We start from the raw sequence: 18,069 nt of genomic DNA, 5'->3' as shown, positions 1-18,069 counted from the left end.
TTATCTGTCCCAGGAGATTTCCGCACCTCAGAGTAGTCTATTGTTAAATTGCAGCATCTACTGTGACTGTGCAAACCTATCCTGATCTGCACGCTCTGCTGCAGTTGTCACAGGTGTAAATGGTGTATAGTTGCAAGAGCTCTGTCGCAATAGTCTCCCTCCACCGAGAATGAAAAAAATAGAGAATGAAAAAAAATGAAGAGAGAAAAAAAAAACAAGGTAAGGTTATTTAATAAAAAAAAAATGAATAAAAACAAAATACCATTAAAAAAAAAAATAGAAACTGTTTCCAAACTTAAAATGACAGAGAGAATGGAAATGGAAAGGGGGTGATTTTATTCTGAGGTAGGTACTGATTAACCCGCCCTCCTTACTTAACAGTAGAAATAAACCAATAAACAAAAAAATATGAAGAACAATTTGGCCTAACTTGCCTGGTAAAAAAAAAATCTATTTATATTGCTTGTGTTTGTATCATTTCATGATGGCAAGGATGCTGTGTGATTGCTGTCACAACCAACATGATTGATAAACAAGAAAGAAGATGCCGTTGCAGTCTCCAGCCAAAGACTCCCATGATCTATAATATAAATCTCACCTGTCTGTTTAAATGTATTTATCTATGTATGTTTGTATGTCTGCCTAAAACTTTCGAAAGAGGCGATGCATTTTCATGAGATTGGTATCATTTTGAAGCTCGATATTTCGGACGAAAAATATAAAAATATTAAAAAATATAAAAAAATTGGACAAAACCATTAATTCCTTCACCCTCAACTGGGCAGCTTTCTACAAGGAGGGGTCTATTTTTTATGCCACTTTTGCAAGTCATCATATTGGTTCGATTGACTTTGCCTAATTTTAACGTTTCGAACTTCTGATTGCATCATGGAGTAGCGGTAAGATGTCAGATTTTCTTTCACTTTCATTTCTGACTTCGCGTCATGCCTGCATACTACAATTTTTTTTTTTTGCTCAACACAATGACTGAAAATTGACAGAGTAGTTTCGTAGGGAAGTGTAGACACACACACAGATAATTTCACTTTTATAGATATATATAGATCGGTTACTAGCAGAGCTACCTGGCGTTATCCAGAACAAAAACACAGCATGTGTCTATTAAAACTTCTCTCTCCACCACCATTCCTTCCATCTTTCTCCTCCACTTAGCCAATTCCTCTCTCTAGACATACACACACACACCCTTCACCCATTTTATAATCTTTAACAATTCATATCCACTTAGTGCCTCTGCTCACTGAATATGCAATTTACCCCGTTTATCCAGCCATCTCTTTATGCTTCCTCTATATATTGTTACCATCCTCCATTATATTATACTAGCATGGGTACCCAGCCTTGCCTGGGTTGACATGAAGTTCTGTTTGAAGCACACGTGTATACTAATCATTTTCATGATGGGCAACATGGATACCCGCACAACAAAAATAAAAGAACGGATGAAAACATGTAAATGTAATCACCCAAAAAAAGAAGTATGTGATACCCTCTCCACCAGATATTTCAACAGAAGGGCTACAAAGAGAAGAAACTATTCTCCGGATATTGAACACTGGAAAGACCCCCCCCCCCTGCAAAGAAAAGATAATTAAAAATAAATCATTACAACTTTTGTTTCAATAAAAATAGCAGTGAATGCCTGTGCGATCGCAAAAAAAAAAAAAAAAAGATTTGCCAAAAATTAATTCCCCAAACAATTAAATGACATTTTTCATCATTTTATATTTCTAACGTAATCCTCCCCTCCCCCTCCAAAAAAAAATTGAATTTGTTATAATTTGAGGTTCGTTCTGTTTATAAAAGGTAAAAGTACAGAATGGTTTCATAAAAATTAATTACATTTATCGTTATTTCATGTTTCAAATGTAATTCCTGCCCCCCACCATCACAAAAAAAAGTAAAAGGTTTTGTATTTGTCATGTTTTGTCCCTCCCCCCTTCAATCGCCAAACTTGAAAAAAATGCTAGGATGATATGTCTGGTTGAACGCTTTGTGGCCAAAAAGTGGATGCTCATTTTACGTTAAATTTATATAGAAAAGTTGAAAACGAATATTACGTTTAAATTTGGGGCAGATAAGTAGTTTTCATGATATGAAGACATTACTTTTTCAAAAAGTGGGGGATCACTTTCCTATATAAATTTAACGCAAAATGAGCACCCACTTTCTGGTCACCTAGTAATTTCTTCATATCATAAAACAAATTTAACTGTGATATTCGTTTTCAGCACTCCTGAATATTGGCGCTGTTTCTTTTTTACTAAGAGATGCGTTCATTTTTTAATCTCATAATTTAGGATGCTAATTATGCTGTTAGTAAGTTTACAAAAGCATACTTTTGTTGTTCGTTCTTTTTTCATTATACAGCTTGTATAGTTGTAAACAGGTGCCTCTGCAGTTTAACATTTCACAAAAATTCTGTTTACATTAGGAGGCGGTTAAGTAAAGTACAGGAGCACCTGGTAAAAACTATACAAATTCTATAATTAAATACGCACCTAAAAAAAAAAATATATTTTTGTAAACCGCTTGTGTAAGCTTACTGATAGCATTATTTACGTCCTAAATTATGAAAACATAAACGAATGTCTTAGTAAAAAAAACAGCGGTGGTGCTGAAAACGAATATCGCAGTTTAATTTGTTTTATGATATGAAGAAATTATTAGGTGGTTAGAAAGTGGGTGCCCATTTTATGTTAAATTTATATAGGAAAGTGATCCCCCACTTTTGAAAAAGTAATTTTTCATATAATGAAAACTACTTATCTGTCCCAAATTTAAATGTGATATTCGTTTTCAGCACCATCGAAAACCATTAAAAGTTGTCATTTTCAGGTTTTTTGAGGAGTTGGAAAGAAACTTGACATTGATCATTTTTTTCTAGGGGTTAAACGACACTGGGTCACATCGTAAAAATTGAGTATTTTTAATTTAAGATATTAAATAAATTATAAAGAAAATCTGTTTCGCAGGCAATTAAACACACTTACTATGGTATAATTATTATAATAAATCCTGGGCAACACCGATTAAATTTTATAAACAAAAAGAGCAGAGGATGATGGATTTTGTTCACATGTGTCTCTGACTAACTCTGCCCTCGTGAGGATGCAAGTAAATGAGGACATTAGTTTTAATTATTTTTCTCTAACAAAAAAAAAAAAGGTTACTTAAAAATTAAGAATAAGCGAAAAAAAATTTCCTCCAAATTAAAAATAGAAATAATAATTCAGCTTCAGTTTCAATTAAACTATCACAGTTATTTCCCCTTTTGGTTTTCTGGTTTTTGGTTTGAAAATAAAACGGTTTCAGATTTCAGATAAAATCAGTTAAATCAAATATAACTTGAAATTTAAATAAACTAAATAATTAATTTGTTTTTAATTAGTACAGTTGAAAGAAAGCTATTATGCCGAATAAGTAATGACATCGAGGTAATTATTTAAATAGATTTCATTTAATATTATATGTTAATGACCGTAACTCAATAATGTAAATGTAGTTTGAAGAATGCTATATATTGAAAGTCTGTATACAATATAACGTCTCCTTTGACAGAAGTATCCTAATATGGGCATTAATATTTCTTGACCAGGAAATGTGTACACACATTTGTCCTTTATATTTCTTTGGTCATTGGGAGTTGTACACACAGACACACACACACACACGAATGCTACTAATTTATATATATATAGATTATCTCCCTCTATTTCTTATAGCTCCTAATCTATTGCAAGTCTCCGGCATATGTATTATTTTTAAGATTTTATAAATAATATATATGCCGCTCCACATTTGGGGGTACCAAATTGGTCAAAGGGAAAATTATTCCCAACTCGCATTCAGGTAAAAATGCACTTTCATATAAATAATTGAATTCATTCAAAAACAGTATCGGTAACAAAAACAAATAAACATCTATATATGCATATATAAATATACACCTGTCATCCCTTTTTTAAAAGATGGAATCGATCGATAGTTAAAGACAAGATTCATGCAAAGACATAAGGTCCAAAGAGTTTTATACTTGTGTGTGTGTGTGTGTGTATAGTCTTCACAGAACAGGGGAATTAACTCTGTGAAAAAAACCAAAAAAACTTCCTTCCTTTTAGTTAGTGGCTAGAAAACAAACTCCACATGACAAAATCTGTGCCAATTAGGGTGAAAGAATAATTTTATTTTTCTAAATTTTAGATATTATTCAGTCTGGGCTCGGTGATCAAGAATATACAAACTTTTGTAGTTTTCGACTTTTACCTAAACATTTTAGCTGAACGTCCACACAAACATTCAAACAGAAAATATCTTTTTATACAATCGATTAGATTAGCCGCATACTTTAGGCTTTTGAAAGAAAGATTTCCCAAATCAATTAGCAAGTTCCCAAGTTTTATAAGATACACCCCAAGAACGTCAGAGGTGACATTACTCAAATTGAAAAATTCAGAAACATATATACATTATACATATACATCGATAACCAATTTCCATCAGATCTCTGAAGTTAAACGACATTAAGTTTGGTCAGTGTGAAATAGGTGACCATTTCAAAATATGAGGTGCCATAGTTGACCAGATATTGGTCCCCTTAGTTTGGATTTGAAACTGACGGTACCAGTTTTTTCTTATGTCCTGTAACACATTTATAAACCATGTTTGTTGCTCATCAAAACTCGTGGGAACCAAGGCCTAATAGACTGAACAAATGACTCTCTCACATTCTTTATTACCTTTTGAAGTAGTTGCTGGCAGTCATAAAGGCGGTTTTAGTTTCAGGACATCTATTTTGTTGAAAGCATTAGAAAAATGGTCGGATCCTTCTACCGCTCCATTAGATATCTCACTGCTGATGCCATTCTCTATTTATATAAAAGCCAAGTACATCCAAGGATGAAGTACTGTTGTCACATCTGGGCAGTTGCTGTTAGAAAAAGCTTATCTTGCCTTGGCAGAGTTCAGAATAGACTTCATAGCTTAGTGGGGGATGCCTTTTTCTCTTCCCTGCAACCTCTTTCCCCTAGAAGAGATGCTGCAAGCCTGTTTCTGCTTTATTGTTATTTTCATGGCAAGTGCTTGTCTGAGCTCCAATCTATGGCTCCCCCTCGCTAAACTTGTCTAGCTGAAACCACTGTCAATAATTTCCCCCACTCTTTATCTGTGCTTAAACCAAAACACAGATTCCATGAAGAAAGCTTCTTTCTTAGAACTGCACGCCTGTGGAACTCTCTTGCGTTTGCTTGTTTTCCATCTGACTACAATTTGGTTGTCTTCAAGTCCAATGTAAACAAATTCTTGATGAGCCATCCCCTTAAGTAATCCAATTTATTAAATTTCCACTACTAACCATTACTATACTATCCCATTGACTACTGTACCTTCAATAATCCTTATCCTCGAGTGGCCTCTGGGCCTTGATAAGTGATGCCCCTATGTAAAAAAAAAAAGTAACAGAAAAAGACAGAAAATAACAGGATAGTGTAGGATGACTCAAAGAAGCAACGAATATGTTGGCCGACAATGACCACCGAAGCAGACCTAGTATATTCCGATGCAACAATAAAACCACACTACAGCTTTATTTAAAAACTTTTACTGAAAAAAATCAGTTCAGGTAACTTGATTATATAGTAGAGCTGACATCTATTCAATGTAGCCGCCTTTGGTCTTAATCACTGCCTCAAGATGAGCCTGGAACTGGGAGCATCCTTTTTCCACAAGTGCCAGCTGGAGCGCGGCAGATACTCGGCATATGGCAGCGATCAGGCTAGCTTCAGTATTGTGGAAGGTCATGTTGGTGACGTTCTCAACATATGACCGAATGACCCAGTGGGTTCAGGTCGGAGGAGGAGGGGAACCCAGTGAGAGAAAGGTACAAAGTTGTAGCATTCCATCTGAAGCCAACCCTGGGTCTCTTTGAACTTGTGAGCTGATGCTGAGTCCTGCTGCCACACCCAGGGTCTGCCAGTGGTCATCTGATTGCACAAGAGTATCACTACACTTTTCATCACATCCAGGGACACTTTGGTGTTGACTTTCAAATCGACTTCAAAGATGTGAGGTGACATGATGTGCCCCTCACTTGAAACCACACAAAACTATGACCAGAAACTTCATTAAGCATTGAACCATCTGGATTAGCATTTTGAGGATGTCTCCTATCACTCTGCGTTTTTGATTTTCAATAAATATTCGATTAATAGTAATTAATAAAAATAATTCAATGTTTAAGTTATGTGCGTGTAAGAAATACACGCATGAATTGTCATATCAATAATTAATGTAGATAAACGGCTGTCACTTGATCAGAAATTTTTATATCAGAAGTTACAGCCAACATTTTTATTCGAGTCATTTCGTTCATAATGGACAATTAGTTAAGTGGGACTTGAATTTTTTTCATGTCTTCCAGTTGATCTAATTTATGACATTTTCCACCTGACGCTTCTCTGACCTATTTCTGATCGGATCGTTTTCTCATATTAATTTCCGCCTTTTGCTTTTCAACAAATTCGTTGTACAAGTCGTTTGAAAAATCGATGGCATGACTTACAGTTTTATCGTTTTTTGCCGACCCAATCTCTGGCAACTTTGCGGCAAGTTATGTAAGCAGCTACAAAATGCCGAAGTAATTATCCAATCAGCTGTCAGAAGATGACAAATTTTAATAAAAGTGTGAAATTCATTGAATCAAGAAAATATTTTTAAACCGAAAATTACTTTCAACATATGTCAAGAATGGATTTCTAGATATAAAGCCATTCTTAACATGGGGAAGGTGATGAAGAACTCTCCGTTTTGAATTCATCTCCAAGAACTTCATATCAACATTTTTCTTGCTGCTTATGCAACGTCCTGAAAGATGCTGATAAGACATTGCCAGTGATTAGATCGTAAATGGAATAAGTATCTTTTTTTAAGTTTATTTTTAGATATTAAGTGACCCCCAACCTAGGACTAGTATATGATTTCCTTTTTATAGGTTGTATTTGTATCCAACGGGTCTTTTAAAAAATTTTTTTAGCTGCTATTTGATTTTCACAGGAGCGTGGCTTATCCAGTATTGGTTCAAGGTTATTTTTTTTCAGTTTCTGAATTTTTTAGATGAGGATTGATTGTTTGTATTATTTGGATTCTTCGGACTATTGTTTTCATCTTAAATGTTATTTTAACAACATTTCAACCAATGTAACCTCTGACCTTTTTCTCGTCCTGTCAGCCATGACTGGGTAAAAGTATTAAGTAATTCGCAATTGGACTTGTAGTATTTTCTGCACTGAGAACTGAACCGTTAACCTTCAGAAGCGTGTCACTTAAAACTAAATTTTACCTAGTATCTTATCCATTATGCCATGGGTCCTTGAAATAAAAACAAAGGGTTCCATTCAAAATTCCGTGCAGGTTCCCAAGTTTGACAGAAAGCTACCCGAGTTCAACAAGATACACCTGAAGAAGGTCGGAGATTACATCTGCTGAAACGTAATAATAACACTTAAGATAAGAATAGTAGTGTGAATAATAAAAAAAATTTTCAGGTTTTATTTGATCAATTCAATTACCCTATCACAATTCGTATGATATTAATTTCTTTCAATTATCAAATTGTTTTCAGGTCGCTTTAATTGCGACTAAAACAAGAAAATCAGTTTTCATCAAAGAGCGACAATTATATCGTTCCACCCTGTAGAATTTAATACAATATTGGAACCATTAATATTAGTTGAAGCTGAAGGGATGTGACGCGAAGGCAGAAAAGAAAGTGAAAGAAAATCTGACATCTTACCCCCACTCCATGATGCGTTTGGAAGTTCAGAACATTAAAATTAGACAAAATCAATCCAACCGATACAATGACTTGCAAAAATGGCTCGCAAAAAATCGACCCCTACTTGTAGAAAATGCTCAGTTGAGGGTGAAGGAATTCATGTTAAGTGAATGGAATTATAAATAAAGTGAATGAGCTCTATTAATTACAAAATATTAAAAACCGTGTTGTGAGAGGTCATGTTGGTGATGTTCTCAACGTATGATCAAACGAAGTAGTCCAGTGGGTTCAGATCGGGGGAGGAAGGGGGCTAGAGAGAAAAGAGAAAAGAGTACAAAGTCATAGCATTCCTTCTGAAGCAAAGCGTGAATCTCTTTGTACTTGTGGGCTGGCGGCGAGTTCTGATGCCACACCCAGGGTCTGCCAGCGGCCAACTGATTACACCAGGGGATCACCACACTCTTCAGTGCATCCAGATACACTTTGGTGTTGACTTTCAAGTCAACTTCGAAGATGTGAAGTGGCATGATGTAGCTATCACTTGAAACCACACCAAAGACCATAACCGTGACCGGAAACTTTGTTTTCATCATCCTGGGCATGTTCCTGTTATTTGTGACATGATAGAAAGCTCCTATCACTCTTAGGATTTGTACACAACTAGCCAACTAGTAGATAGTCTGCAACAACAAAAAAGAAAACTGGTTTTCATCAAACAGAAATGGAATCATGTCATCTTTTCTAGGGCGACAATTATATCATTCCACCTTTATAAGCCTATTACACATATAGAATATAATCCTGAATTTATGTCATTGATTTTTCAAACAACTTATTTAGGAATAACTATATATATTTATATAGATAAAGACAAATGTAAGTTTCATTATATTATTGAGGGGAAAGTGAGTAAAAGGTAGAAACTCGGCATTGTCCGGGTATAATTATAAAAAGGTATCTATTTCTTGACAGTGTTGCATTTATACTTTGTCTTATTTCAATCATAAAGCCCTATAACAAGATTTAAAACAACTTTTCTTGAATCAGATTTTACATAGACTTCAATGATTTGGGGAAATTATGACAAAATCTAGAATAAGAATAATGTATTATCTAATATAACTCAAAATTTGATGTAGAGCAATTTTTTGCTCTGTTATATTATTTGTATTTAACTTATGAACACAGGTGCGAGTTTTCGTAAGCGCACTCTCTAAATGATGATTTAAAAAAAAAAAACATAATGTGCTCATGAACGATGTGATACCAAAAAAAACCTGTTCCAACTTGAAAAGCACATAAATCAACCCAACACAAAAGATGCGATAAGATTCTTTAAAATGATGAGGATGGCAAGTGCTAAATAATGATGCATGACACACTACCCGTCTCCCCTCGGACCACCTGAACTTTAATTTCTAACATTGCAGAAGATGAGGACAAGAACAAAACTTGAATTTATAAGACCAAAAAGTCCAAACACAATTGCCCTTCGAGGCCATGGTGCAGTGGATAGAAGCATTAGTCTCTACGGTTCAAGATAAGCATTGTCTGAAGATAACAGTTTCAATCCTACCAAAAACAGACCAGAGAATTAGTTGGCCAAAACGTGGTGAGACAACAACAGCAACAACTATGAAAGGCAGTAATTACTAGGGTACAGTTACAAGATGCTGACGTCACGGTTAATCATCTGAAGAAGGCCAGTGAAACAACAGTGGGTGAAACAGCTACTATGAAGATGAGGATAACAGTTCACAAATAAATAAATAAATAAATCTACAAATTACTCATTTCAAAGGATTCCAATAAAAACAATATCTAATCCTGCACAAATATTCTAGATGTTGTATTTTTGTTTTTGTTTTATTTTAGACCGTAGTCTTTTTCGCTTGTTAGTTTTCGCACTATTTTATCTTGATTCATTCTAGTGTATTGACATGTAGCCCAATCCTATAATATTAATAATATTAACTGAGAAAACCACCTAGAAAAAAACAAACAAACAAACAAACAAAAAATACATACAAACCACACCCACAAAATACATCTAAAAAAGAAATTAGATTTTTCTTACAAAAACTGGTTCCCAAAGCCATATTTAGCAACAAAAAAAAAATAATGAATAAATAAAAATAAAAAAATTTACAAAAACGATTGATATTCTTTCAACTATGTCTGTCACAACTCAGCAATAAATATCACATTTTTATGCTAAAATAAAACCATATACCAGGAAAAGATAAAATATAATTTAAGCATAGATAGTTGTTAAGAAAACCAGTTGGTAAAAAAAAAAAAAAAATCAGCACATACTTAACAGGAGGACAACGTTTCCACGTCCTTGGGGCTTGAGAAGCTACTATTCATTTTCAACTCATACAAGAACCCTGATAACACACACACACACACACACACACACACACACACAAATGTCTATACTGTATCAAAGTGATCAAAGAACGTCCAATCGATTCTCAACTCACACACACAATTGTACACAAAAAAAAATAAATCGACTGTAGTATTTTATTCTAGATATTTATTTTGCCAACTGATGAAACAAATACACGTATAATTATGTTCTTCCTCCTTACAAGAATATGATTGGTTTGTTAAGCCATAATATTGAATAGTGGAGCTGCCCAGGAGATATGTCCAAAGGTACGCTGCAAGCCTCATGCTAAGGAATACCAGCTCCAACTACAAACACTCATTTAGTGAAGACTATTACTCGAACTGTAGCCAAGATCACTCAGCTACTTCAAACGAATATATCAATTTCATGGGGCATATCACAAACAAATATCGTTTGCAACCTATATACAGGGTGTTCACAAAGTCTGGCTACATTTTGCAGCCAGACTTTGTGGAAGCATCCTGTAGATTATGTAGCCAGACTTTGTGGGCACTCTGTATATATATATATATATATATATATATATATATATATATATATATATATATATATATATATATATATATATATACACACACACACACGTGTGTGTGTGAGAGTATATATATATACATATATATATATATATGAGCAAACAGTTAATAAAATATGTTAAAAAACACTTTGAAATGAGTTAAAAACATATTTAATCTTAAAAGGAAACACTAGATAAATAGATAGTCCTTAATCCGCGAAGTTTCGAAGAAATACTTTCCTTCTCATCAGAGGGTAGGAATTAGCAAAATGCGGGATCGAGCTTTTACATCTGGCTGAGATAATTTTACAAATAATAATTCTTTAATATTTATAACATACTTTAATTTTACCATATTGGATCATTTTGGTAAATTTAATTGTAATTTATATATATATATATATATATATATATATATATATATATATATTCTAATTACAGGTAAAAAGAATGTAAAATTACACTTTGTTTATCTACAATCATATAAATGCAATTTTGTCTGTGTGTGTGAGCGTGGAGTTGTTCCTTATAGACTCCGAAATAGCTGAACAGATTTTCTTTAAAATTTACAGAAGGTTAGTATATAAGTCTGGGAGTGATCTTAGTTAAGTTTTGTCTCAGAATACCCCAGATAATTACCGATAAACGAAACCGTCATTTTAATTTTACTATCATCAGTAAAGCCATTTTTTCCATGTTGTTGCTTAGCAACAATGATAGAACAACAGGCTGTGAACATTCTATTGCGGGTAAATTGATAGCGTGTGTTTTATGTTTTTGCATGATGTGGTCTGTAGGTTCAAACTCCGCACGTAAAGTTTTGCATTTTTTTCCATTGATTGCAAAGAATTTTACAAAACTAGAAAATTTATGTTTTTTTTTTGTTTTTTTTTTGCGTGACGTGGTCTGTAGGTTCAACCCCTGCACGTAAATTTAAAAATTATTTTTTTTTATTAACTGCAAAGAATTTTATAAAACTTGAAAATTTACATCTTTTTTTATTTTGTTTTTGGCATGATGTGGTCAATCGGTTCAAACCCCACGTGTAAATTTCTGAATTTTTTTTTTTTCGTTAACTGGAAAGAAGTTTATATAAAATAATTTTATAAAAGAAACTGTAGGTTCTCTAGAGTGCAATGTAGAATAACATATATTTTGGATTAAGTTACTGCATGGAAGCATGTGAAGTTTCTTCCCGGGCGATTTTACAGATTTTGATGACAATAAAAATATAGGAGTGTGAAATATTCGTTGATCATCATTCAATCCCAGGCAACATCAGATCTCCCTGCTAAGTGACCTGGCAATGTCATAGGGGAGCAAACCAAGTTAAAACACTCTAAGCAAAATTCCTCTCAAAGCAACAAAACAAGCTGCCTGCCAGGACACAAATGTAGGCAAATTTTATTTTATTGGTTTGAAAATATATGTTCCACTTTACTAATTTTCATAAAATTTTAACCATAGAATAGTATTATAATCTTCAAAAAGTCTACAAATTTTAATATAGTTTCGTCCAGTACAAGCAAAGATATGAGCATTTTAATATTCAATTTGGCTATCAGTATATATATATATATATATATATATATATATATCTGTTGAGGGACAGGATGGCTTGTTTATGCAATTGGGATCCCATCCTCCATGTTGTCAATGAATGGTACAGCGATTTAGAAGTAAAAGGTCGCATAATGATGACGAAAACATACCGATATATACTAGTAAAAGAATGTAGATTTATTTACATAAATATACATGAGAAATAATAAGGAAAAAGCTACTAAGGTAAGAGTTTGTTAAGAAAGGAGTATGTTGGGGACAGGACGGTCTGCCGTGTTTTAGACGATCCCGTCCCCATGTGTATTATGGTGAAATGGTTGTATTTAATGGTAGAGAAATTGAAAAGGCGAAAGGTCGCATAATGAAGACAAAAATATACCGTTATATATCAACGAAACAAATGCAATTTATTTGCATAAATATATACAGGAAAGAGGATAGAAAGTGATTAGGAAGAATAAGAGTTCATTGAGAGATAAGTAACGTTACTTGCGGTGACTGTCTAGTCAGGACGTGGTGGTGGCTCATGGCTCCCACCGGAGCGGTGGTTCGTCACATCTTGATTGTTTGAGCGTTCCGCAGAAAAGAGGGTGAATTAAGAGAAACAGGAAGTGACGTAGCTAGGTCGCTCTTCTGAGTTAAAAGGGCGATAATTGAGTTGGACTGAGAGTGTTCAACTCCCACAATACTCCCTTCCTAGTTAGCTGGAAGCTAGAGAAAAGAAAATTGGAGAAAAGGCATGCATATATGTGTTTGCGTGTGTGTCCACTGTATAGAGAACGAGAGAGAATTTTTTTATTTATTAAGTAGCAGGGTGTAAGGATAGAGTTGCGACGTTAAAGAATATCAGGAAAAAAAATGTTCAAACTTGTACAACTGTTGGATGGTCACAGGAATGATGTTATGAGTTTGTGTGCAAGTGTTGCGGTCATAGTCGTTACTTGTGGTTGAAGCTGATGGGTTAGTCAGGAGAGTTGATTGGCATGACCAAGCCAACCAAGAGCGCACTCTGTCACATCTTGACTTGTCAGGAGTTCAGTGGAAAAGAGGAAGAGAGATATAAGAAACAGAAAGTGATGTGGCTGTGTCGCTCTCTAGTTATCACAGTTAAAGGGCGACAATCAAGTTAGCCTGGGAATTTCAATTCCCACATATCCATATATGCGAATGAAAAGGAAAACCTACAATATTTTAGAGGGCATCATCAGGATTTAGTTAAAAAAATACTGAGGAAACAGCTTACAGCTCATATGAAAATGAAGACTGAAAGAACTTTAGGTTCCTTCCTAATCTGGAAAAGAATTTATAAATGTGCGTGAAGGGAGGTTGGATTATTCTATGAATATATATATATATATATATATATATATATATATATATATATATACACACATATAAATGTCACTATTAAACATATATGCATGCATATTTACTGAACTGTTAAATGTTTTTTTTAAATTCATATATATATATATATATATATATATATATATATATATACACATTTCGGAGTCTATAAAGAACTCTCTCTCACAGACATACAAACAAAGTTGCATTTATATAATTGTAGATAGATAGATAGAGAAGAAATGCGGCAATAAAACGTATTGTTTTACTATGTACGTAATTGTTTTGTTTTTTTGCGTTTAAATTAAAAATATATCAAAATTTGAATTTAATTTTAAGTATTATGGTATTTGTTAATGCACATTTACCTACAAGTATGGCAAACCACTTATAATTCAATGGCTGTAATTTTTCTTTTTCAAAAATAAACAATTATAAACAGAATGACTCATAGAAATCTATTCATATTCTTTTTTCATTTTAATATACTTTCATAGAAATGTTTCTGTTATGTCACTGTTATATCGTAGATTATATGAATAACAAGTCATTACTGGGGTTGTACAGAAAGGGTTTATTTAGGTAAAAAGGTACACACATTTCTAAGCGTCCATTGACAGCTTAGTACTAAATTCTGTCTTCCACGTGAGGAGAGTTTGCTTGTCTTTTTAGAGACGTAACAGTCCATTCATTTGAGGGGTGTTGGATCAGTCCATTATATCACCTTCCTCCCAAGCTAAATTCTTCCCTAGAATTTCGCTTCACCATTTTTTTCTTTTTTGACTTTGTCCAAAATATTCAGTTCTTTTTCTTTTTCTTTCACTTCTCCTTAAAATTTGCGTTTGCGAATTTTTGGATTTTGGAGAGTGACTTGTATTTTCAATTACTGGTGCTTCCTTTTTTGGAGGCTCTATGTGAAAACTGTCATACAGTACTTCCATCGGTACTTCATTGTTTTTAACTATTTCAATATATCGGGGTCTGAGTTGGTTTATATGTTTTTTGTGGGAAAATGTCTGACCTTTTATAATGTAGACCATTCTTCCAATTCTTTTGGAGATTATGCCTTCTTCCCAAAAACTCTTCCCTGCCCGATAATTGTTGAAAAAAACTTTATCCCCGTCCTTGTATATCTTGTATCGTCCATTATCTTTTACACTTTTTTTTACTTTTTTACTCGGAATTAACCGGTTGAACACAGAGCGCACTTTTCTGGCAAACATTATTTCCGCTGGGGATAAATTTGCATTTGTATTCGGATTAGGCGTTATCCTGTACACTGCTAAAAATTTCTGAAGACTTTTTACTTCCGTGTCGATGTTATCGTTCTTTTTTAACGCTCGTTTAAACGTATCGACAAATCTTTCAGCTTGTCCGTTAGATCGAGGGCTATAAGTTGGTGTTGTGACATGCTCTATGGCCAGTGACTCACAGTAGATCTTAAATTCTTGACCTTTGAACATGGTGCCATTATCACTAACAATTGTTTTTGGTATGCCAAAACGCCCAAATACCTCGTCCAACGCCTTTATTGTGTTTGCCGCTGTAGGATATTTGAATTTAAAAATTTCTGGCCATTTCGACATGCTATCTACTATTACCAGGTAATAATATCCTTTTAGAGGTCCTGCGTAATCTATATGGATCCGCATCCATGGTATATCTGTTTTAGGCCAAGGTTGCGTCTTAATGGGCGGCGCTTTTGCTGCTAGTTGGCAACCCTTACATAATTTTATCATTTTTTCTATGTCCTGATCCATTCCAGGCCAGTACGTATATGCTCTCATTAGTGCTTTCATTCTGGAGATTCCAGGATGTCCCATGTGGAATTCTTTTAAAATTCTCTTCTGTAATACTTGAGGTATTACCACTCTATCTGCGTACATTAGAGTTTCATCGCACTTTGAAAATGGAAAAACGGTTAATCCTTTCCTCTTCTTTTCTTTTTGTCCCACTTGTTTTTTTATCTTGTTAATGTATTCATCTGTTCTTGCTGCTTTCTTTATTTCCTCAAGTGTTACCGGAAGTTCCCTAACAGTATTTATTAATATATCTGTTAGTTCATTTTCTTCTTTTAGTGCAGCTATAACAGTTTCTTCAAGTAATTCAGTTTTATTTGGGATCAACCTGGACAACCCATCTGCATGTGCAATTTTGCTGGATGCTAGGTGTTTCATTTTAAAATTGTAGTTTAACAGAATCATGCTCCATCTTTGTAACCTATTAGCCGTATGAGTAGGAACTCCTTTTTTGGAACCAAAAATCGATAACAAAGGTTTGTGGTCCGTTTCCAAGATAAAAAATCTTCCATGGATGAACCTATGAAATTTCCTCATGGCGTATACAATTGCCAGACCTTCTTTTTTCTATCTGACTATAATTTTTTTCTGCGGGTAGCAAAACCCTTGAGGCATGAATTTAGTCGATCCATCTTTGAGTCTGTGTAGTAGCACAGCACCTAAACCGTATTCGCTCGCATCTGCTGCTACAATTAATTCTTTTTTCGGATCGTAGTGAGCTAGTGCTAAATCCGATAACAGACATTTTTTAATCTTTAGGAATGCTTCATCACATTCTTTTGTCCAGAGCCATTTTTTATTCTTTTTCAATAATTCGTTTAAAGGTGCTCTTAGTTCATGCATATTTGGGATATAAGAATTATAATAATTTGCTAGTCCCAAAAATGACTGTAGCTGCACTATATTTTCTGGTCTAGGCATGTTTTTGATTGCTTCAGTCCTATTAGGATTAGGTTTTCTACCATTTTGATCAATCACTTGTCCCAAATATTCAATTTTGTCCATCCCAAAATTACATTTTTCGAGAGCCACTTTCAATCCATAGTTTGATATTCTCTCGAATACTTTGCCAATGTGGATTTTATGCTCTTCCACATTTTTACTTCTTATAAGGATGTCATCTAGATAAGCCATAGCAAAATCCAAACCTGCTAGCATTGTATCCATAATTTGCTGGAACAAATTTGGGGCTACTTTTAACCCAAAAGGCAAACGTTTTAGTGAAAATAGTCCTTTATGGGTATTTAATGTCAGGTACTTAACACAATCTTCCTGGACTTTTACTTGCCAATACGCTTCAGACAAATCAATTTTTGTAAAAATTTTTCCTCCGCTTAACTTCGAAAAAATTTCCTCTGGGGTAGGAAGCGGGTAGTTATGCTCCTTGAGACAATCATTTAGACCTGTCGAAAAGTCCGCGCATACCCTGATTTTATTATTTTTCTTCTTAACGTAAACCGTGGGTGAAGCCCATTCAGAGTAGTCCACTTTTTCTATTACTCCAATATCTTGAAGTCTCAATTTTTTCTCTATAGTTTCTAATGCTGAATATGGAACCTTTCTTTTGGGTTTGAAAACTGGTTTAGCCTTGTCCTTTAGTTCAAATTTCACCTCCGTTTTCGTGCAGCAACCCAAACCTTCAGAGAATACCTCTTTAAAATCTTTTTTTAATTCGCCAGTAAACTTTCCTGGTAGTTTAGACTTTTCTAATCCCGCCAGACTTACTTTATTGCAAAATGAGCTTATGGGTTTCCCCCATAAATTAAAAAGAATCATTAAGTCTATACCGAACAAATTAGAATTTTTCCCCGGTACGACATATAACTTGGTTTTCACAGCATTCTCCTTTAGAGACACATTGGTAAAAAATTCACCCTTAAATTTTAGTTTATTTCCAGACACACTTCTGGCAATTTTTTTTGTATTTTGTAACTTTGGAAACCCAATTTTCTTCCAAGTTACTTCGTCAATTATACTTATGTCGCTTCCCGTATCTAGAAGACAGTTCACATTACAGCAATTAATTTTAATTTTAATATATTTTCTTTTATCACACCTAGACTCATTTTTAGAACCAATGGTCTTTATTTCTGCTTTTCGGTATTTTCCTTTCCTGCATACCGTTGATTTATGGCCTTTTTTATTACATTTGTTACATATTTTGTATTTAAAGTAACAATCTTTAGTGAAGTGGTTTTTTCCCCCACATGTCTTACAGGATTTTTCGTGTGCACATTTCATCACCCTTTCCATTTTTTTTTCCATATTTTTTTCTTCAAAATTTTTTCCTTCGATGCTTGTATTGTCCTGCTTTAAATTTAGCAGTTTCTGACACTCTTCCGTAACTTTTTGTAACGTTATTTCTGTGTCTTGGTTCATAATGGATAATATCCTTGAACGAATATCCTTATCTTTGGAGGCTGTTAAACCTTGCACAAAGATTAGACTTTTAAACATATCCTCTTTGAGATCTTTTAATTTAAAGGATTCACAATGAGCATTCACTTTCCCTGCATAAGTAATAAAATCTTCGTCCTCCTGCTTCGTGATATTTAAACATTTATAACGTGTATAGAATAGACTATCTCGTTCACTGAAAATGTTTGACAATATTTTTATTGCTTCACTAAAAGAA

The 18,069-nt window shown here is 34.0% G+C and overlaps 1 protein-coding gene across 6 annotated transcripts in view; it reads right to left on the bottom strand.

Annotated features, from left to right (window-relative positions):
- Positions 1–18,069, bottom strand: part of LOC145246821 (pleckstrin homology domain-containing family G member 5-like) — a 1,071,747-nt gene that overhangs the window by 465,917 nt on the left and 587,761 nt on the right. The window lies entirely within an intron of this gene.

This window comes from Euprymna scolopes, chromosome 24 (assembly GCF_053919585.1).
Source record: "Euprymna scolopes isolate OS-2025 chromosome 24, ASM5391958v1, whole genome shotgun sequence".
Classification (NCBI taxonomy): Eukaryota; Metazoa; Mollusca; class Cephalopoda; order Sepiida; family Sepiolidae; genus Euprymna; species Euprymna scolopes.
The sequence above is the reverse complement of the archived record's forward strand: the minus strand, read 5'-3'. Positions and strand labels throughout refer to the sequence as shown.